This window comes from Pelodiscus sinensis, chromosome 27 (assembly GCF_052426305.1).
Source record: "Pelodiscus sinensis isolate ZL-2025 chromosome 27, ASM5242630v1, whole genome shotgun sequence".
NCBI classification, from domain to species: Eukaryota; Metazoa; Chordata; order Testudines; family Trionychidae; genus Pelodiscus; species Pelodiscus sinensis.
The window spans coordinates 14,310,024-14,331,002 of NC_143078.1; the positions used below are offsets into that span (position 1 = coordinate 14,310,024).

The 20,979-nt window shown below is 57.4% G+C and overlaps 1 protein-coding gene across 7 annotated transcripts in view; it reads right to left on the reverse strand.

The window, feature by feature from the left end:
* SYT2 (synaptotagmin 2) overlaps positions 1-20,979 on the reverse strand; it is a 130,870-nt gene that overhangs the window by 64,584 nt on the left and 45,307 nt on the right. For 6 of the 7 annotated variants that reach the window (XM_075910218.2, XM_075910223.2, XM_075910211.2 and 3 more), the window contains exon 2: positions 1,019-1,050. The exons of the other annotated variant lie outside the window; for it this stretch is intronic. The gene's annotated coding sequence lies outside the window, so the exon portion shown is untranslated. The remainder of the gene's footprint in view (positions 1-1,018; positions 1,051-20,979) is intronic. 7 annotated transcript variants of the gene reach the window in all.

Here is a 20,979-nt window from a genome sequence, read left to right on the forward strand (position 1 = left end):
AAGAGCAGCAGTCCAGGGGGAGTGGACTCCCACGTTGTTGGAGGGCACAAGGCCTGCTTACCTGTCAGACAGACACTCACCAGGGGTGAATTCTACCAACCTGTGTTGGATAAATGTCACCAGCAGCTGCCTCTAGGGCCGTGAGCTGTCCCTCTGCCCTGGGGTGAATTTCACACCCGAGTACACGTGGAGAGCACATTTTGAGTCATCACCCCCCGAGCAAAAATGAACGAATCATTCCAGGGATGCTCCAACGTTCCCACGCAAGGAACAGACACGGTGCCAGGTGATCCGCGCAAAGCCCCATGCTAGGAGGGGGCACTGGATAGAAAGCCAGGCAGAAAATGAACTCCACCTATGTTTCCACTTGGAGCAGCAAATCCATCCTGGGGAATCCTGCCCTGAACCTTGCGGACATGCCACCCCCAGAAGGAAGGCTGTGTCAGACTAAGCAGTATTGTGCTGCAGGGCACAGGCCCCACCTTGGAGAGGTCACAATCTAACTAGACAAGGGCAGGAGGGGAAAGACAGAGAAGGGCAAAGGTCACACACCAAGACAGTCGCAGATCCAGGAACGGGAACCATGCAGAATTCTTCTCTGGGACCTAACAAAGGGCTGGCCTGCTTTGGTGCCCAAGGGATCCAGCAGTGTCTCCTAGCTCTGTGTAATCTTTGGTTCCTTTATCAATACAATTGCTCACCAGGTTCTATCCGATCCATCACTTGGATCGGCCCTGTCACTAGCAAGCCCTGTAGGGTTTCAAAAGCAGCAGAATTTATTTTTGTAATTAAACCCAGGATTTAAAAAAGCAGCAACAGCACTCCCTCGAGGCGCTAGGGAGATGCGCTTTCCATTCGGAATGACGTTTGAACGGGGACTCGTCACGCCTCCTCGGTTCAATCGCCTAGAAATGGCAGGGTTTCCCCACACCGGCCGCCCTTTCAAGACAAGGTCAGAGTGGCAGAAGGGCTGACGCGTGGAACCAGACAGAAGGATAACAAGGACAAACGGACTCACCGGGTGTGTCTGGGACCACGTTACATCCGCAGCTGTAAATAAGAATAAAAAAAAAATGGATTCAGAATTTCTGTTTGAGCTTCCCAGGGCATCAGATCAAACCAGAGCAGGTAGCATTTGCAAACCCCGGGGATAAACTGTGAGCTTCTGAGTGCACTGTGGGAGTCGACAGGACCTTCGGTGTTTCATTTGTGTGTTACTGACAATTATAAACTCACAGCTCTAACACACACACGCCCGCCGCCATCAGACACCAGTTTAATAGGCCTGTGCAGGGCCCCCAGCCACCCCACAGACAGCCCTGTAAATACTTTTTCAAGCCAGGCTCATGCGGAGGAACCCTTGCTTAGATATATCCTGTGCTCTCGGCGATTAGCGCCCTAGTCCAATGGTACACTGCTCCCCACAGCCCATCATACGTGGCATGGGCTTCACTGTCCCAAGGACTGGGTATCGCGCTCCGCCAGCGTGGTGCATCAGCCTTCCCTGAGACCCTTGGATTTCAGCCCATCTCTCTTAGGAATAAAAATCAGTATCACGTTAAAAACCTTCTCTCCTCCCCACATGCAGCTATCTTGGGAAGGGATTTCCCATGTCCTCCCCGGGAGAATGTTTTGATGAGAACAAAATGCTTTGTGACGGTACTGGTGCCCGAAACGAACATGCCACCGCTATGCGTTGGCACCAAATCGTGCACAAAGCGGGCCAAGCGAGAGCGGATGATGCGCTGGTTCTGTTTCTGCTGCTCCTATGCCGGTATCAGATTTGTATCTGAAGTGTCGAGGATGGTTCTGTACTTGTGTGGCGTAGCAAGGGGGCGGTCTGCCCTGTAACCCGGGGTCCCCCTGCGCTGTACTGTGTGATTCCCACTGACTCCCCCACATGTGTGTTGGCCCAGACACCTAGTCCCAGCCTGAGCAGATGTGGCATAGTGGGGGTACCTTGCTGGTTGCTATACTGGGCAGTGGGTTGGGAGTGACCTCCACTGGCTGCAGCACGGCCCAGCAGGGCAGGGGATGAGTCATTATGCAAGGAGGCTTCGAACCTGTCTGACCAGTGATCTCCCAGGGAGCGGAACAGTGGGAAGAAGGGGAGTGGAGCCCTGGCTGGGGGCAGGGCTGGAAGTGAGTTGGTTAGTTTTCTGGCTGGTTTCATGGAGGAAGCAGCCTAGGGAAAGGGGCTGGAATTTAGGGGCCCAGTCTCCCCCATCTCAAGGGGGGCTGAGGCATCCTAGGCCTGCCCTGTAACCAGATTACATCTGTGCTGTGCTGTATCCTGGGGAAGCAATAAACTCCCTCTATTCTACTGGCTGGTGGAGTCTGTTTGTGCCACTACGGGGGTGCAGGAGACGGGAAAACCCCAACGCGCCGCCACAGCAGATAACAAGGCTCTTCCCAGGGGAAGAGACAAAGGGAGAGAGGCGGAGACCAACACTGGGTTTTGGGGGAAGGGGAAGTTGCTGTCTGGGGAACACAAAGGAAGAAGCCTTAGCTGAGGGTCTAAGTGATGACAATGGACCCCCTAATCCAAGGGGTCTGAGGCATCCTGGCCCTAACTCCTAAAACTACATCATGTCTGTGCTGTGCTGTATCCTGGAGAAGCAATAAACCCTCTATTCTACTGGTTGGTGGAGTCTCATCTTGCTGCAAACGGGGGTGCAGGATCGGGGGTACCCGACGTGCCGCCATAACTTGTATTTCAAAATGTTTGTTTCTGGGAAACACCAAGGCTACGTCTACACGGCAGCGCTATTTCAGAGTGCCGGAGGTATCCCGAAATAGCTAGTCTGTGTCTTTTGAGCGCCCGTTATTTCGAAATATAACGGGCTCGCTATTCCGACGTCCCTGTAACCCTCATTCCACGAGGAGTAAGGCACGTTTCGGAAGAGCGGGTTATTTCACCGTAAGTCGGGATAGACTGCGCCACATTTCAAGAGAAGCTATTTCAAAATAACACTGAAATAAGACAATTTGTGCCGCTCAAACGGCATAGCTTGTTTCTAGCTATAGTGCAGCGGAGACGCACCCCGACAGGAGGCCGGTCAAGGAACAGCAGCGCTTCATGGGCAATTCGCCTTAAGTGGTGCCAGTCCGCACCTGAGCACGTTCAGACCAGCACGTCAGCCCTGGCGGCAAAGGGCGGAGTCCTGCATCGGGGGGGGCGACTCCATTTGGGGAGACAATTTCACACAGCGAGAACGACAGAGTTCCCGCTACATGGGCAAGGGTATAAAGAGGGCCCTGGGGGTTTCCGCCATCTTTGTCTTCATTCCAGCTCACCACTTCAGGAGCATCATAGAATCCTAGAGCTGGAAGAGACCACAGGAGTCATCAAGTCCAGCCCCCTGCCTAAGGCAGGACCAATCCAACTAAATCAACCCAGCCAGGGCTTTGTCAAGCTGAGATTTAAACACCTCTAGGGATGGAGATTCCACCCCCTCCCTAGGGAACCCATCCCAGTGCTTCCCCATCCTCCTAGTGAAATCGTTTTTCCTAATCTCCAACCTAGACCCCCCCCACGGCAACTTGAGACCATCGCTCCTTGTTCTGCCATCTTAGCTGTGAGCTGAGCCCAGGGGACCCGTCCTAACAGAGGATGTCATCCGGAGTCTTACAAGACTGCAGATGAATCTACCTCTGCTACCAGGCTGCACCAGGAACTTTCCAAGTGGTGTGTAGTGTTGATTCCTTTAACGATTTTCCTCAATCTTTTCTTTCTTTTTATTAATAAACCTTTAGGTATTAGATGCTAACGGACTGGCTCAGGGCACCCTTTTGGGTAAGATCTGAGGTCTAAATTGACCTTGGACTGCGGCTGGTCCTTTGGGACTGGAAGAACCTGTTTGAAGTTGGTGAGATCGGTTTTCGGAACCTCTCATCTGTGTAAGGCAGGGGTGGATGAGAGTTTTGTAGGTTCCAGGGCAGCACAATTTCGCGCACGCGCCACGGCCACAGCCGACAGGTAGTAGTGCGTGTGCGGGGCCTATTGAAGCACGGAACCCCCCACTCGCTCTGCCCTATATCCGCCGCTGGCGTAAGGAGTGGGACTAGTTGTCTCCAGACGCTTTTTAAGGCAACCAGCCCATTGATGTAAGGATGGCCCTGTGCTTAGAGGGCCAGCCCAGGGATGAGACCTGGGTCAGTTCCCTGGCTTGCCACCGACTCCCTCTGTGACCTTGGACAAGTCAATTAGCCTCAGATTTCATCTGTACAGCGGGGCCAATAGCAGTGTCCTGCCACACACGGCAGGTACGTCGGAACCTGTGAATCCCTTGGAGATCTCTGGATGACACGCACTATGTGAGCGCTAAAGGCTCTCATCATTGCAGTAGCACCTACAGCCAAGACAGATGCTGTACAAACAAGAGACAGTCCCCTACCTCCAATGGCTCACAACCTCCATAGACAAGAGGTGGGAAGGGAACTGAGGCATGAGGGGGAGGGGAGAAGAAGTGACATACCCATGGTCACAGCCAGAAAAAGAATCCAGTCTCCTGAGCCAACAGCCCACTCCTCTATCCACTAGGCCACACTACCATTCTATTGCCTCCCTCCCCTCCAAATCCCCAGGGAATTCCTTTGCAAGCAGCTATTGGAGCCAGCGTCTCCAGCTGCCTGGGTTTCCCAGATGGGCTGACTCAGCAAAGCAGCCCCCGCCGCAGCTCTGTCTCTGGTGAACGCGCGCTCAATGCAGGCAGCGGGTGGAGATGCCCCTCCAGCCTGGCCTCCTGCCCAGCGTGGGCCTTTATTTATTATTTATTCCAATGTAGGAAACTCCCTCCAGCCTCCGTGTCCATCCATCACCCGAGAAACAAACATCCCGGCACTTGTCCAGCCAGGGCCCTGGGCACAGGGATAAATCAGCAGCCCTGGTTTCAGGATCTGCACGATCTCAAGCCAACCCGTATCACTGAGAGCTTGCCCCGTCTCTGATCACGGCCCCCCAGGTCCTCCAGCCTTCGCCACCACCCCCATGGCCTGCGCGTCCCAGTCCTCGCCCCAGCGGAGGCGGGGAAGGAGATGTAGAGTCGAGGGCCAAGCCTGCTGCCTGCCTCCCTCCCACCCCCAGTCACACCTGGGGGGCAATCAGTTCCTAAGGGGGCTGAGCATGTTGGGCAAAGCCAGCCCTTGCTTGTGTCTGCAGGGGTGTGCTCCAGGCACTTACCCTCCCCCCCAATTCCTGCGGTGTCTGAGCAACTCGCCATCTTCACCGTGTTCCCCGTCACCCCTACCACGTGGCCGGGCCCTGCGTGTGTGGCCAGCGTGTGCCCGGGAACTGAGGCAGAGGCCCAGCAAGCAGCCCAAGGTCACACCTGGCGTGTGTGGTAACGAGAGACGTGAACCCTCAGCCTGGTGGCCTGACCCGCCTTCCTCTCTGCACCCCAGAAATGCTTCCAGCTGGTCTCCCCTCCTCCCCCCATCATCCACCCCCATGTGGACACCCCTGCTCCGGCTCCTGAGCTCGCCGCTGGGAGTCAGGCTGCGTGGGGATGACACGGCGCGTTGGGGTTTTCCCGTCTCCTGCACCCCCGTAATGGCATGGACAGACTCCACCAGCCAGTAGAATAGAATAGACCCTGATCACTTTGGATGGCTGGTGGTAAGAGCATCCCCTGCCCAGCACTCCCAGGGGGGACAGCGTCCGACACAAAGTCCATGCAGCAAACCGAGGCCCCGCAGCCGAGGAGAGACCCAGGCGGGACGTCCAAGCGTCCCCGAGAAGCAGAGAAATCCTCCCCGGTGTTCCAGAGGTGCTAGGGAGCTCTGCCGCCTGCCCGTGGGAGCATGGGAGGGGCGGGGGGGCTGGGAATTCAGGGCACCGAGCCTCAGGCAAGCCCACCACACGGGAGGCAGGCGGGAACGACCTGCCCAAAGGACCACGGGGCTCCTGACGGGTGTTCGGAAGCTGGGCCCTGTCACCCCCCTGAATAACAGTGGGAAGCACCGACCGAGCTTTCGTCTTTCTTCGTAACCCGCCCAACTTCATAGGCCAGCCTCCTCCACTGCCACGCCGCCCTGAGCAGGCCCAGCGGCACCCTCCCTCCGGCACCCCGCCCCTCAGCCCAGCCTGCCGCGCGGGGGGGCGGAGGGGCCTGGTGACAGCAGGCTGGAATGCGAGGGGGCGTTGGGCCCTTTCGGTAGGTTGCAAGTCCCCGAGTGTCGCCCGGCCACCGCCCCTTCGGTGAGGTGAACGCCAGGCGGGCTGACTGCCCATCGCTCCCCTGCCGGGTCTTTCCTCCCCACCTGGCCTGCAGCCCGTCCCCAGCCTGACACCGCAAGCCCCGGGCTGCCTAGATCCACACCACGCTCCTGGCACGACCGATCAGCAGCTCAGCCGGAGAGGTATTTGGGGACACGGACTCGACTTTGCAAATATTTGCAGGGCTAATGAAAAGAGCTGCCCAAAGGGAAGCCGTCGCACGCATGACAGCACTCCTGCTTTCCGTGTCCGCGCCTCGCCAGCTGTCGGGCTCTGCGCTCCCTGGGCAGGGACCGCTTTGATGTTCGGTGCACGTACAGCGCCTAACACAGCGGGGCGTGGGCCGGGCTCCCAGGCACCGCCTGTCATAAATCCCCAAGGCAGAGACGGAGCACAAAGGGAACCAAGTGACAGAGGGCAGGCTCGGAGACTGCCAATAACCGAGGCGGCAGCTGCCACGCAGCAGGGAGAGGTCACGTGCAACAACGTTGTCTTGCCGAGTGACTTATCTCGCTCACAGAACTCTGCCCAGCCCTGCCAGGGGATAGCAAAGGGCTGCTGACGCTACCGCACGAGGCTCTTGCTAAGCCTTCTGAGCGAGGTTTTCCAGCAGCTTGGACGGTGACATTCACCGGGCAGATTGCAAAGCAGATACGGGAGCACAGGGCAGCGGCTGCACGGGAGTGACAGCCCCACGTGGACACAGAAGACAGGCGCGAGATGAGCCCACGAGGCGAGCCACACGACTGCTTGCGTACGGTGACGACGCAGTCGGGGTCCCCCCGTTCCTGCACCCCCGGAGCAGCAAGAACAGACTCCGCCTGTTGTAGAATAGAGAGGGGTTTATTGTTCCTTCAGGATACAGCACAGCACAGATGTGATGTGGCTACAGGGCTCAGGGCCAGGATGCCACAGACCCTAGAGTTAGGGGTCCATCACCCCTAGGCCCCCAACTTAGCCTCGTCTCTCCATGCTTCCCGAACAGCAACTGCCCCTTCCTCCCAGCCAGGTGCTGGTCTCCGCCTTCCTGCCTTTGTCTCTCTCCCTGGGAGGCTGAGCCTGGGTGTTCGGGTTAATACACATTTGGGAGAGTCGGTGGGAATCTCCCATCCCAGCGCAGGAGGACCCCGGGTCACAGAACAGACAGCCCCCCGCTACGGCACACATACGGAGCAATCCGAGTGCGGCTGTTCAAATGTGTGCCTCCGTTGAGGGTGTGAAACAAGGCGTGTTTGGCTCGATTGCCTATTTTCACCCCCCTCCGCTGCTCATCAGCCCCAGCACGCTTCCTGGGCGGCTGTTCCAAACCCGAGTCGTTGCTGGCCGTAGAAGTGCCAAATTCAGGATCGAGTCTCCCACCCCACGCCAGTGGTGTCCATGCCCGGAGCCGCTCCGAACGCTTGCCACAAAACTGCTCCCAGCACCATACGCTGCTTCTGGCTTCCCTGAAACAGTCCCCAGAGCACGCACGGTTTGGACGACGGTTGCCGAATTCCAGAGAGCAGAGGGACCCAATCAGAAAGCTGACCCCTTGGATCAGAAAGGGTTAGAGCCACACGAGAGCAAAATTTCATAGCCACGAAGGTCATCGCTAAACAAAACGACGGTCGCTCACCAGCTGACGCTGCCCCGTTCCTTCTTGACCTCTACACTGGTCAGCTTGCGCTCCGGAGCACAGTATTTGATTGCCCCTGTCTTAGCAGGGATAATGAATGAGCTTATTAGTGGTTAATGAGCCATTAATGTTTCGACATTTCTGAGGCACTGTAAAGCACCGCAGGAAAGTGCTAAGGACTCCTGGGTTCTGTTCCCAGCTCTGACTCCGACTCGCTGTGCAATCGCTTCCCTTTCATAGATTCATACACCTGGCCCCATTGAAATCCAAGGGGAAACGCCCATAGGTCTGCAAGAGGCCAGAAGTCCACCCCTATCCCAAAGCCGGATGGAACCATTAAGATCCCATAGTTGAGGCTCCTGCCTAGCGCAAGAGACTTTCACCAAGCAATTCCTGCATCCAGCCCGTATCTGCAAGTCGAGCTGGCATGTGTCGCTTAGAAAGACATCCAGAAGACTTTGCGATGGAGAATCCACCGTGTCCTTTGCTATATTGTTCCACTAGTTCGTACCCCACGCAGGTGAAAAGTGCAGACTTGTCTCATCTCAGCCTCCATCCATCACATCCCTGCCCCTTTGGTTGGTCACAAAACCTCAGTTCTTACAGCTTGTGCTCAAGACACCCTCTTCATAAATGGGAAACTGAGGCATGGAGGCTAGGCACAGCCCCTCAAAGGTATTCCCACACCTAATTCCCACACACCTTTGTCTCCTAAATTTCCAGCTAGTGCTATAACCGCTTGGCAATACTGCCTCACAGGTGTTAAACTTGTCTGGGGAGTTGCCCCCTGTGATGTAGCGGGGGTGCTGGCTGCCCCCCTGCATTGTGATGTCTGATTCCCACTGACTCAACCACATGTTGTGATGTAGTGTCAGTTCCTTGATGGTTGCTATGCTGTGGGCTGTGGACGACCTCTACTGGCCTCTGTCTGTGAGCACTGCCCAGCCGGTGGGCTGCCTAGGTCATGAAGACAAGGAGGCAACCGGTCAGACCGGTTGAGGGCAGCGAGGGAACTAAGGAAGTGAGTGTGCGGGGGGAGGGGCAATTGCTGGCTGGAAAACATGACAGCTGTGTCTACATTGGTGCGTTCTTACACAAAAGTGGCTGCTTTTGTGCAAAAACTTGCTGCCTGTCTACACTGGCCGTGAGTTCTTGCGCAAGAACACTGACGTTCTACTGTATGAAATCAGGGCTTCTTGCACAAAACTATGATGCTCCCGCTCAGGAATAAGCCCTTCTGCGCAACTGTTCTTGCGCAAGAGGCCAGTATAGACAGGCAACATGAATTTCTTGCGCAAGAAAGCCCGATGGTTAAAATGGCCATCAGAGCTTTCTTGTGCAACAGAGCGACTCCACCGGCACGGATGCTCTTGCACAAAAGCACCTCTTGCGCAAACGCACATCCCAGTGTAGACGCTCTCTTCTGGAAGAGTTTTTGCACAAGCACCCTTCCGCAAAAGAGTTCTGGCGCAAGATCATGCCAGTGTAGACGTAGCCGAAGGGAACAACCTAAGAGGAGGACTGGGAGTCTACAGGAGGGGCGATGGAGCCCCTAACCTCAGAGGTCTGAGGCATCCTGGCCTTAACTCCTGTAGCCACATCACGTCTGTGCTGGGCTGTATCCTGGAGAAGCAATAAACCCCCCTGTTCTACGGGCTGGTGGACTCTGTTCTTGCTGCTACGGGGGTGCAGGATCGAGGGGAACCCCGACTGTGCTGTCACACCCCCATGTTGCAAAAATCAGGCAAGACACCAGAAGACTGGGCACATTCAGCTGTTTCCTCCACGTTGTCATGGGAATGGGGGGCTGGCTAGTTTCCCCCACGCCCCTCGGAAGTTACTCCAAGTAAAAGCTCTCGTTTAGCACCTGCTCTCAGAGGCTTTTGCATCAGTTACATTCTTGGAGGCTAGAAAGCCTTCGAGTCACACTGGCGTAGGCCCAGTTCCCGCGCTCACCCCCTGACCGTGCTCCCCTGCCTCTCTGAGCCAAGCAAGGAAACCCAGGAGTCTCGACGCCCATTCGTCTGCTCCAGCCACTAGACCACGCTGCTTTAGAAATCAAATGGGATGCCAGCAGTTTGTTGCTGCCCCACGTGCAGACAGGGCAGTAAAGTGGCCGTCAGGAGACCCTCACTCAGACCTGCTGTGTAAGCTTGGCCAAGACACCTCTTGGAGTGTGCCTCAGTTTCCCTGTCCTGAGAGTAGTCTCAAGGGCTCAGGAAGAGGCACGTAGAGAAGTACTTTGCTGAATCAGGGCCACTAGCCTTTTCTCCCATTAAGGTACTTATTGTACACAGCCATCAATGCATTCCCTGACCTCATTTTTTCCAGTCCTCGGGGGGGGGGGGGGAGAAGAGGGAGTCGTGGGTCTTTTCTGCATCCACAACCCAACATCCTTTGTACAATGTAGACACCAAAACAGGACATGATCCTGCAGCACCGGTCTCCCCAGCACCGGCCTCCCCACTTGTATTTGCCTCTCCCTGGGTGATACAGCCAAGGAGGGTACCAGCTGGTTTTGTTCAGCATCCCCCTGGCAAGTCCTGGTCAGTTGCGGGTCCCCATGTCAGTCCCTGCTGTGCAGGCTACGGATCCCCCCAGCTGTGGGTGTGGCCAGCACGCCTCGCCTGACATCTCAGCGATGAAGCAGGGTGAGTAGCATCGGTCCTCGCACCCTTCCCCACGGGGCCCAGGCGGGAGAGCGCCCCCGTGGCGCAGCCCCCGTGCCGTGGCGCAGTGCGAAGCGAGGGTGATAGCACGGGCCCTCCCGGGAGGAGTTCTCCCCCGTCTCCTTGCACCCCTGTGCCCTGTTCCACCCCCCAGCAGCACTGGCTGCAGGCTTGGTGGGGACCTGAAATGACCTGAAATGTTGGAGCTGCGCTAGGAGGCGGCTGTGGAGAGCACACAACAGCGCAAGCAGTCCCGGCAGCACCAGGCACTCTCAAAGGTACTGCAATGCAGTAGTGATTTTTTTTGTAGTCCTCCCCCCTCCCCCCTCCCCACCTTTGAAAGTTGCAAGGCCAGCACTTTGAACGGGGCTGGGAGCGAGCGCGGCGCACGCCGGGGCTGACCTCACCCGTCCTGACACACCTCTCACGCCGGCCCAGGACTGCGCTACACAGAGCTGTCAGGCACAGGCCTGCCGGGCTGCAGGGAGATGTGATCTCCGGCAAGCCCCCCCCCTTCCCTGATTCACACAGCCTCTCCGTCCTCACCCGCCACTCGGCTCTGCTCAGCCATGGACCTTTGGCAGTTCAGCAGAAAAGGGCCTGGAGATTGCAGTGGATGAGAAGCTGGATAGGAGTCAACAGGGCGCCCCTGTAGCCAAGAAGGCTAATGGCATATTAAGTTGCATTAGGAGGAGCATTGCCAGCAGATCCAGAGATGTCATTATTCCCCTTTATTCGGCTCTGGGGAGGCCACATCTGGAGTATTGTGTCCAGTTCTGGGCCCCCCACCGTAGAAAGGATGTGGTCGCATTGGAGAGGGTAAAGCGGGGGCGACCAAAATGATTCGGGGGCTGGAGCACATGACCTAAGAGGGAAGGCTGAGGGATTTGGGCTTGTTTAGCCTGCAGAAGAGAAGAGTGAGGGGGGATTTGATAGCAGCCTTCAACTCCCTGAAGGGAGGTTCCAAAGAGGATGGAGAGAGGCTGTTCTCAGTGGTGGAAGATGCAGAACAAGGAGCGATGGGCTCAAGTTACAGTGGGGGAGGTCTAGGTTGGATATGAGGAAAAACTATTTCCCTAGGAGGGTGACCCCCGCCCCCGACACTTGCTTGCCTGGGAACAACAGCTGCTTCTGGGCTGTTCCAGGGGGCTAAGCCAGCTGGAGAATCCCCCTCTGCTCCCCATGAGGGGAAGAGCCCCCCTGCCAGGGCAGCATGGCTGCAGCAGAGCTGACTCACCCAGGGGAAGCTGCTGTGGTAACAGGCAGAGCTGGGGGGTTGCTTGGGCTCCCGCCCAGGAGATGGACATGCAGCAACGCCTGGTGCCGCAGGGTGGGGACCCGATCCCAAAGAGGGGCCCCCCTCAAGCCAGCTCCGGAGCGGAGGGGGGCTAGGCCGGGCAGGGGAGGATGCCCCCAGAAGCGTTGGGGCTGAGATCTTGTTCCTGGAGACAGAGGGGAGGCCAAAAGCTGCCCTGCCCCACACGTGGCCAACGCCGCTCCCCTGTTCCCTCGGCTAGGTGGAAGGGGGTTCCCCACACAGACGAGGGCGCCAAGTACCAGGAGATGCTGTGATTGGGCCTCACTCCCCGTGACTGGACAGCACGGCCACACTTGCTGGAGTCATCTGGTGTGACCCAGCTACCCCACGTGCTGAAGCACGGAGCTTGCCTGCGGGCAGCTCTCCTGGCCAGCACCCCAGGGGAGGGACCGCGAGTCCCAGTGCGAAGAGGGCAAGCTGGCACAGAAAGAGATGTCCCCTCTCGATGTACAGATGCAGAAAATAAAAATGGTTTTCATAAGTGGAAGCAGTAGGATGCGAGTAGTAGTAAGTGAAAACAGGCAGAGCAAAGTCAGTTACAAATAAAAAAAAACAAAACCGACCGCTTGGCTAATTCTCTACTGAAACCTCAGGGCAAACTTAAACTCACCCTAAAACCTCTTTTCCAGCTGCCACACCAAACCAGAGCTGTCTTCCACGCCCTGGGGTCCCTGGCCCCTTCCTTCAGGGGCAGCCCAGCCAAAAGACCAAGGCCTCTCCTCTCCTATTCTTTTTGTTAAAGAATACCAACCACTGCTCAGACTGAAGGACAAAAGAGACAGTTTAACAGTTGAGGGTAACACCCTCCATGTCTCGCATTCACATGTTTGAAACCCACAAAGTATTCCCCACGCCATGTGTCTCATTTTCCGCACACAAATGGTACGTACAACAGAGGAAGATCAACCGAAGCAGCAGATCAGGACATGAAGATGGATGGGTTACATGAAATAATTTGCTCAAGCCACCTTTGAGTTATGTATATTCATGTCCATGAGTCCATTTCATAAAGCATGGGAGGGGAACGGGGGGGTGTCACAGACGGGAGATGGGAAGGTTTGCGATGGTCCTTAGACCTTGGGACAGCTCTGTCTCCCGCGTGGGACCGCGGGGTGCTGTGGGACCAGAGCTGCAGAGCCACTCCCATGGCCTTCATCCCAGAGCGTGAGGCGATGCCAGGCCACCGTGACAATAAGGCCTGGAACTGGACTTGCTTTTTGTGGGAAAACCCTGCTGAGCTGGTGAGATGGCAAGTCAGGGTTCCTCCGATCTGCAGCACTGTAGCAGCCAGAACAGACTCCACCAGCCAGTTGAATAGCGAGGGGTTTATTGCTCCTCCAGGATACAGCCTAGCACAGCTGTGACGTAGCTACGGAGTCTAGGCCAGGATGCCTCAGCCCCCTAGAGATGGGGTGTGACGTAGTGGGGGGTACCTTGCTGGTTGCTATGCTGGGGCTGTGGGCTGTGGGTGACCCCCACTGGCTGCTGCCTGTAGCATGGCCCAGCAGGACAGGGGATGAGTCACTAGGCAAGGGTCTCCCAACCTCTCCAACCAGCTACCCCCCAGGGAGAGAAACAAAGGAAGGTGGAATGTCCCCTGGCTGGGGGGCAGGGCTGGAAGTGAGTTTAGTTTCTGTCTGGCAGCATGGAGGAGACAGCCTAGGGAAAGGGGCTGGAATTTAGGGGCCCAGTCTCCCCCATCTCAAGGGGGGCAGAGGCATCCTAGGCCTGCCCTGGAACCAGATTACATCTGTGCTGTATCCTGGAGAAGCAATAAACTCCCTCTGTTCTACTGGCTGGTGGAGTCTGTTCGTGCCACTACGGGGGTGCAGGAGACAGGAAAACCCCAACGCGCCGTCACATGGGATCCCTGGGCCCCTCGATTCCAGCCCCTCCTTAGTCTGTTTCCTTCATGGTTCCAGCCCAAGACTGTCCCGCTCCCAGACCCTGCCCCCAAACCAGGTGTTCGTCTCCACCTCCCTCCCTTTCTCTCTCCCCTGGGGACAGAGCCTTGTCATCAGGTGTCTGGGCCAACACACACGTGGGGGAGTCAGTGGGAATCACATCCCAGCGCGGGGGGACCCCGGGTTCCAGAGCAGACAGCCCCCCACTGTGCCACATCTGCGCATGCAGGGTTGGACCATCAGACCCCTCCTTCGAAGAGTCACGAGGATCTGACACCAGCTCAGCCATCGCAAACCTTCCCATCTCCCGTCTGTGATGCCCCCCATGCTGCTTTGCACTGGGACCCCCCACAGAACTGCCATGAATTCCCCTGGCAGCAGGACCCTGCCCCACCCCAAGGCGCCTCTGCCAAAGCCATGATGCACGCCCCCAGGGCCAGGGGAGGAGGGGCATGGAAGAGGCACAGCTGGGGCAGAAATGCTCCCCTAACTGGGGCTACAGCAGCAGGGGCTGAGTTCGAACAGCCACAGGCTACCCACGCCACCCCTTAGCTCCCTGCAGGAGAGGCCAGGTGCCAGCACCCGGGCAAACCCAGCTCCACGGCTGAACTGAAGGGAGGCAGAGGCCAAGGGAGGAGTAGAAATCCAGCCGCCACCGAGGGCCTTGTCTCTGATTTCAGTTTCCTCTCAACGTGGGCTGCTTTCCTCCGTGGGCGACACGCCAGGCCAGCCTCCCTGGTTCTGAGACCTCAGACACCTTCCTCTCAATCACCAGCCGTCAAGGGAACCCAGACTTGCAGATGTGCCATCCACGGTGCCACCGACAGGCTGTATTGACCATCGGGGGCCACTTGTGGGCCCTGCATGAGGTTCTGCGTAGTCGGCTCCTCATGGGACAGCCACCAGGGAAAATATCTTTGTTCTTAATGTATGTGGAGTTCAATCAGCTATGAAACTCCTGGGCTGCCTCAGACGCTCTCTGCCAGGAATCTAATGGCTTCATTAAATAAATACCCATGTTGTTGAAAATCTGCGCTGGTATGAGCCCTTTAACATTCAATAATCATAACCCTAAATCAGATAAGGTCTCTTCCAGCACTGCCATTTCAAACCCTGTGCATTATTAATTCTGTTCACGGGGTTCCCTGATCTAATGGGCATGAATCAGGATAACCATTTTTAACTGGGCTGCAGAATTGCACTGAGTGTTATTAATTTCCAGGTATTTTCCCTGTCCTAATAATTATTACAAAAATAATCCCGCCGGGGAAGGGAAACCCAGGCGAGTATATACACAGGGCAATGCAATATTGGGATCCACTGGTTAATAACATCCTACAGTTCAGCAATGATGCATGCACAGGGCCATTCATCTAGCAAAAACTCAGGTGGCACGTATGAGTGTCGCTGAATCCTAGAATCATAGAATAGTGGGACCGGAAGGGACCTCGAGGGGTCATTGAGTCCAGTCCCCTGCCCTCATGGCAGGACCAAACACTGTCTAGACCATCCCTGATAGACATTTATCCAACCTGCTCTTAAATATCTCCAGAGATGGAGATTCCCAACCTCCCTGGGCAATTTATTCCAGTGTTTGACCACCCAGACAGTTAGGAACTTTTTCCTAATGTCCAACCTAAACCTCCCTTGCTGCAGTTTAAGCCCGTTGCTTCTTGTTCTATCCCCAGAGGCCAAGATGGACAAGTTTTCTCCCTCCTCTTTATGACACCCTTTTAGATACCTGAAATCCATGATGAAGTCCATGGCAAAGTCCCTTTGGCTTCAAAGGGGCCAGGACGTCACTCACACCGATCTAGGGAACGCTGCCTTCACCAGCACCGAAAAGCGGAGACCTCTGGGCTAGACCGCAGCAGAACCCAACAGCACTAGAGCCTGCTTTCGGACTGGAACAGTCAAGAGGCAGCTCATGGGCCAAATGTTTTTGGATGGGCCCTGACCAAAAGCAATCGCCTGCTCCGGGTTTAAGGCAAGGCATTGACGGATACAGTGTCTGCCTGAACTACTGCGACAACGGCAGATGCCTGATGAAAAATGGACCAGAACATCGAGGAAAACAGGCACTTTCTTGGCCCCAAACATGGAGCATCTTGGTTTTCCATCCAGCTGGGGCCTTTGCCCTGAGAGATTAGAGTGAATCCACAATGCCACTGCATCTGTCCTCGCTCAGAGAGAAGGGCACCCCCTACTGAATCCCAGTCATCGTGCCAGACAGGCTGCCTTTTCCCTGCACTGCTCCCAGCCCAGCAGGCATGAGACTGGACCCCGCTTAGTTTCTGCTAGCAGGCAAGGTCGCAGCCCGGCCGGTTCTGGCAGGGGGGCCACCTCTCGCTGCTAATCGCAGTGTCTATTCCTTATGACTATATCTTAAATACGCAACGGTGATTTAGCGCAGTGTTTTTCCCAGGCTCAGAGGGGGAAGCTGATGAGCTGTAACTTATCTTGAGATCTCCCTCCCCCTGCGTTCCCAGGCGGCGAGAACAGCGCTGGGCTGCCAAGCGGCTTATGGGGGGGAAGGGGGACGGACGCAAAAGTCCCAGGGCAGTAACACTTTAAAATGACCGCAGCGCTCACTTCGCTGCAGGGCCTGGGCTGGCCTCAGCAAGAGCCAGCCAGAAAACAGCGGCGTTCCTACGCGGGTCTCACAAACGCTGATGAACGCATGCTCGTGCCAGGCCTGGGCACCGGGATCACCCCCATTCTGCAGCTGTGGAAACGGGCGCCCAAAGCGCCCCCCAGGGGTCAGCGGCCGGACTAGAGCCCACGAAGCTCTGCACTGTCGCTCCACGGTGATCGTCTTCGCATCGCCCCCGAGGAAGAGCCGTGAGAACCCCTCCAGCCACAGCCCCCTATCTAGGATGGTGCCCTGCCTGCTCCCCACAGGCCAGAACCGTGACAGCTGGCAGGACAGGAGGGGCCCCCTCCCAGCGCGACATGCTGCCTCTCTGACAAAACAGCCCCCCAAGTACCACAGAGTTTGGATTCAAACCAGCGGCGCCACGTGGGAGCGGTCGTCAAGCTACCGCATGCGCCCGTTCTCTAGGGTCGGGGTCCTAAGCTGGGCTATTCTTCCCATGATGCACCAGGGCCTGGGTCCGCGACTCTACGTACGCCTGCCCCCCACCTCCGAGAGGCAGCGTGCCATTGCCACGGGAGACGTGGGCTGGCCCACGGGGGAGATCGGGGGCGCGAGGCTCCCACGCTGCCACTTGTAATGGAAATCGTGTGCAGGCAGAGGCCACGTCCCCGGAAAGTTTCATTTACTCTAAGTCCCAGTTTCGACAGAAAGTGCTGGAGCAGCCCTAGAAACGCTCCCCTGTGTGTGTGATACACCAGGCCCAACGGCCTGCTGCCCCCTCCCACAGGCTTCGGGCCTGGCCCTCCGATTCCCTACCAGGCACTCCCGCCTCCCCCAGCCAGACCCCCTCTTGGTGGGCAGATCAGAATTGGGCAGCCCTGTGGTCAGGGCTTCCACGGTAAATGGGATGAGGTCAGAACGACTCTGGGGCCCATATCTGCCCCCTCCAAGCCCAGCTGATAGCAGATGCTGCCAAGGCTTCAGGCTGGACTGGCCAGGTAGCTCCCAGGAGGTGCCTGGCTGTAAACAGGGTGCCCCCAGGCATGTTCTTTTGGCAGGAAACAAATCGGCAGGACGTTGTCTCAGTTCTTCCCCCTCAGGCAGACAAGAGCCCTGAGAGGGGCTGTCTTACAGCCAGTAGCCCTGCTTGGAGCTGCGGTATTCACAGATCCTACAAGCAGCTCCCAAAATGCATCCAGGCACACAAGCCCCAGCCAGACGGGGTCAGCCCAGTGTCCTGTCTGCCCACAGTTGCCAATTCCAGATGCCCCAGAGGGAGGGAACAGAACAGGTAATCCTGACGTGATCCCTCTCCGATCACCCACCTCTGGACAGCCAGAGGCTAGAGATACCATTCCTACCCAGCCTGGCTAATAGATTCATGGAGGTTAGGTCTAGCAATGGCTATCTAGCTCTTTTTTGACCCTGTTAAAATCCTGGTCTTCACAACATCCTCTGGCAAGGAGTTCCACAGGTTGACACCGCGCTGAGTGAAGAAAAACTTCCGTTTGTTTGTTTTAAACCTGCTGCCTATTCATTTCATTTTGGTGGTCTCCAGTTCTTATATTGTGGGAATAAGTAAATCACTTTTCCTTATTCATTTTTTCCACACCAGTCAGGATTTTATAGACCTCTATCCTATCCCCCCTTAGTCTCCTCTTTTTAATCTCTCCTCACATGGGACCCGTGCCAAACCCCCCAGCATTGTTGTTACCCTTTTCTGAACCTTTTCCAATGCCAGCTCCCACACCTGCTGCCAGCCCTAGCTTGCTTTTCTGCTTCCCTGCTCTTCGGAGCAGAACTCCCCAGCCTTCTTCCCTACCTGGACTCAGTTTCCCCAGCGCTCAGCACAGTTCAGCACAAACCCTCCTGTTATTGGCCTGGCCCGCTGGCTCTCTCCAGCCAACCACCTTCTTCCTTAATTAGCACCTGCCACGCTCCTGCTAGGCAGGTCCCGCTGGGGAACCCTGGTTCTGTTGCAGCCCTGTTGCTAGCGCACGGTTGGCTGCCTCGGACCCCTCGCCCGTCTCTGGGCAGATGCCCCTGGGGCAGAGGGGGCAGAAGACTGGGCTAGGTAACAAAGTCCAATGCAACGTGTCACAGACATGAGCTACGAACGTCAGCAAAAGAGCCTGGCTCCCAGCGGGTGTCTCTGTGCCAAGCCTGGAGCTCAGGGCTCTGCCAGGCAGCACACGGTGCAAGGAAGGGGAGGGAACGGGGAAGGCTGCACGCGTGGGACAGTGTTTGATTGGTGGGCACTAGTGGGCCGAGGCTCCCTCCCCCCCTCCCGTGCTGTCCCAGACACTGCTCACCAGACGGTCACAAAGGGACAGGGAGGGACCAACTTCCCGTCATGGCGAGTGCCATCCTGGGAGCCACCTCCTCTGGAAAGGGCTTCTGGCAGCACCAGGCTGGGGGCCTGACAGTGGCATGAACACCTCCGGCTCCAGCTAGAATGGGACCAAGGCCCGGTCCTGAGACCCCGGGTCTCTGCCATACCCCCGCCTCCACCTTATTTCTCTCCTTTCCATTACCGTGTGACTGGCAGCCTCCACTCTGCAGCGGTGCTGTGCCAGGGGGGCTGATACAGGGCTGCAGGGGCCGGCTGCAGCGGAGACTCGGCACCAGACACAGAAATGGCATCTTCTCGGCACGTCCTGCTGAAAGAGGCAGGGTGGGACCTCAACATGGGCAGCTCCAGCCCCTCTCGGCCGCTGCTCTCCCCCTCCCCCCGGGGGGCTACCGCCCTCGTTAACACGATCAAAATGATTGTCAAAAGCTTCCCCGCTTGGTTAAAAGTGACCGTCGAAGTTGATCACAGAAACAAAAAGAAGCTGACATGGGAGGCCGGCAACGGCTCTAACGCAGGGCTAGACAGGGATGGAGCTGAGCAAAGGGAAACTGAGGCTGGCTCCCAGGAAGTGTCTCCGAACAGCGAGAGCCTTGGGAAATGCAGCCTCAGGCAGGGCGCAGGAGAACAACTCTCTCCCGAAAGGCCCGTGAGGAGGGACAGAAGAAGTCTCCGCTGCCCTCGGTCAGTCCATGGTGGGATGCCCGCGAGAGCCGGGGCCATGCCAGGCCGCTCCCGGGCCCCCCCAGAGCCGGGGCCATGCCAGGCCGCTCCCGGGCCCCCCCAGAGCCGGGGCCATGCCAGGCCGCTCCCGGGCCCCCCCAGAGCCGGGGCCAAGCCAGGCCGCTCCCGGGCCCCCCCAGAGCCGGGGCCAAGCCAGGCCGCTCCCGGGTCCCCCCAGAGCCGGGGCCAAGCCAGGCCGCTCCCGGGCCCCCCCAGAGCCGGGGCCAAGCCAGGCCGCTCCCGGGCCCCCCCAGAGCCGGGGCCATGCCAGGCCGCTCCCGGGCCCCCCCAGAGCCGGGGCCAAGCCAGGCCGCTCCTGGGCCCAAGCACGCAGTTCCTCAGCGGCCCAAGCAGGCGTGATGTGGACAGGAAGCAGAGCGGAGAAATGAGGCATGAGAAAAGCCAGTCGGGTCCCTGTCGTCCCCACCCTTCAGCCCGTGCAGGCGGATTTGCTGTTTAGTCCAGGCTGGAGAGCACACAAACAAGCAAGGGGGCTGCCCCCGCACTGTAAGGCTCTCGCTGTTGGGAGACACTTCCTGGGAGCCAGCCTCGGTTTCCCTTTGCTCAGCTCCATTCCTTTTCCCCTACCCACGCCACTGCTCACCAACAGGCCTCCTCGCCTGGCTTGCTCGGGTTGGTGGCTTCACTTCTGGGGGGTTGCCCAGAGATGGGCCAAACCCCAAAGCACCGGTGATCCACAGCCATGGGGGTTAGAACCCAACCTACCCCACCAAATTCTCACTGCCCAGCATGGAGGAAGCCTAACCCCTTGCACCCCCACCTCCCACGTGCGAAATGGCCGGACCCCTAGTGCCGCCGTGCAATCAAACCGAGCCATGCCTCTCCAGCTGCCACGGAGACGATCCATCGCTCCCAGAGCGGCCGTGAATTAACGTGGTGTGCTTCCCTGCCATATGCTTTATGCAGCTCACAGGGGCTGCTTGAGGTACCACCTCACTTAGAGCCTTTCTTGCCCCAGAATCTGCTGTACAGACCCCGGCAACACCACAAAGGGAGGCGCAGAAATCGCAGGGGACTCTCAGGCACCCGTGGTGCCGTTAAAAGTGCTGGATTAAGTATGCGCCTGCTAACGTCTCCTGGGGGAGGGGCCGTGCGAGCCACCAGACAGACATTCTTGTGTCTACACCAGGGGAATCTACTCTGCGGCTTCAACTCATCAGCCGCAAAAGGACACAGCAAACCCCACAGCCCTGGTGCTCCGTGACACAAGAGCCATGGACCAAGGCTTCTGGCCACTGCCATAGGACTGACCATCCTCACTGATGCCGATAAACCCTCCGGCAAAGATAAATCAGGCACGAGGCTGGCATCTGTGTTCCCTGGAAACCGGGTGCTTGTGCAGCTCCTCGGGAGAGATCCAAATGCTGCCCAGCTGATCAGAAGAGCACCCTCAGCCAGGTTTGTGTTTCTCCGGGTGGTGCACATCCGCACGTCTTAGTGCACATAAAATTTATTCCACACATGGATGGAAAAGAGCCAGAAAACCTTCACCTGGCTGCCCTCTATACCTGCCTCCCAGAAGGGAAAAGGAGGAAGATCTGCAGTTAGCAGGCTCCTCACAAAGAC